The following is a 2,083-nucleotide window of genomic DNA, read 5'->3' as shown; positions in this document are numbered from 1 at the left end:
CCTCTGTATGTCTCTCTGTCTCTTTCTCTCTCACCAGCTCCCCTTTCTCTCTCTCTCTCTTTCTCTGTATCTCTCTCTCTCTCTGTATCTGTCTCTCTCTCTTTCTCTCTCTCTCTCTCTCTCACACACACACATCACAGACCAGAGCATCTAACCGTATAATGCATGATGAGTCCTAGTATGACGACGTATGCCGTTATCACTGTTGTCATGTCAATTCAATTGGGTTGTTTTTGTTTTGTTTGTTTCTTGATTTTTTTTCAAATGTTTTTAAAAATTTTGATTTTTAAAAAAAAGGTAATATTTCTATATCATCACATTTTATATTATATTGACAAGTGCAGTAACAATAAACACACTGTATTGCCTCATATCAACACGTATTGGGCCTTTTGTCTGACTCTGTGTGGAGGGGACGTGGGAATTGATACAAATGTTACCCGTGTGTGTGTGTGTGCGTGCATGAGTATATGTGTGTGCATGCATACGTGTTTGTTCGCGCGCTTGTGTATGTGTACATATATCACAGGAGGTGAGTGCTATCGTGTATAATTTAACTCCAGATTTCTGACTTGTGGGAGACTTTTGTGCACAGCTTACCGCCTTAAAATGACAATAGGGTTCTAATTCCTTTTTGCGAGAACCGAGTTACACGTTACTTATGACTGACACACATGCCCTGCACACTGGGTCAGAAGATCGAGACAATTTGACATGTGTTGGGTTTGTTTGTTTTTATTTAACGATTTACAAATAAAGTGTAAAAATACTTTAGCTGTAAGTGTGAATCTTTGAATCTCATTAATAATTTGTAAAAACATCTTAGCTGTAACTTAATGTAAGGGTGTGGATCTTTAAAACTCATTTTGTCAAAATTATGTCTCATGGAGTTAAAAAACTCTGTCATCAGGCTCAGGCTTCTTTTTCTCCGCAACCCAGACTGACTGATAAAGTTGGCTCATTCTCTGTCACTCTTGCTTATTTATGGTGCATATCACACTGGTTCGAACCCATTGTAGGAATGGTTTACCAAGCTTTCTCACCCACTTGGCACAATCTACTTTGAGGTGTGTGTGTGTATGTGTGTGCGTGTAGTGTGTTTAGGTCGTGTCTCCTCCAATAATCAGCCACAGTTCTGTGTTGAAAGAGCTACATGCACTTGGATATTGTTGTTTTCAAATCCCTTTAGCTGCGAGCTTTTCGCTCTTGGAAGCGCGATGCCTCCCTCAAGTAACCACATGTCCTTGTCATCTGGTCAACGCCAGAGTCGGGCTTTGTAAGTCTGTAGGTGTGTGTAGGAGCCTGCGTCGTAGAACTGCTAGGTTTGGGCAGAGAAGGAGATGTCCAACGGTCTCCTCATGGTTGTCGCTGTACTTGGTAAACTGGCATTACAAGAACAACAACAACAAAAAAACCCAACCAGGAGGCTACAACTGAATCTAGACGGCAAGGTGCATTTATATATATATATTTATGCAGTGGAGTCCGCTTTGAAATCTAATGGATCGCCGGATTTTCTTCAGTTCAGAGGGACTGCTCAAGTAGAGAAGATAAGTATATAAAAAAAAACCGCAGGATTCTATTTTCTTACAGTTTACGGCTGTTTTTCAGATTAACCGTATTTGGTGGTTCATTTTTAAGCAGACTCCACTATGTGGGTGGTTGGTGGGTGCTCTGGTGGGGTTTGCTTCTTCTTCCTATGAAACATCTATCGTCCTTATCTCCCCTTCTTCTTTGATATGCTTGTTACTCTCTTGTTGTAACACCTCTAATCTTCTGGCGCTCATAAGACCTTAATATTATGCTGTTGCGAGCACCGTGAAACCGCTACTAAAAGTAAAAGACTCCACTATTCAGTGCAGTGTGTGAAATATGCCAAGAGTAGCACACGCTGTCTACAATGAGATCAAACTGGAATCTTACGATTACAATTGATTATGCTTCCTTTTATTGGGAAAAAATTATAGTAAAATAACAAGGCTTAAAACGAAACAGACAATATAATAGAACTGTCCAGTTTCACATGGAAATGAACTTCATGTAGAAATGGAATGAAAACTAAAACAAAACAAAATAACCCCCC

Source organism: Aplysia californica, unplaced genomic scaffold, assembly GCF_000002075.1.
Source record: "Aplysia californica isolate F4 #8 unplaced genomic scaffold, AplCal3.0 scaffold01252, whole genome shotgun sequence".
Taxonomy (NCBI): domain Eukaryota; kingdom Metazoa; phylum Mollusca; class Gastropoda; order Aplysiida; family Aplysiidae; genus Aplysia; species Aplysia californica.
This window is presented reverse-complemented; position numbering follows the sequence as displayed.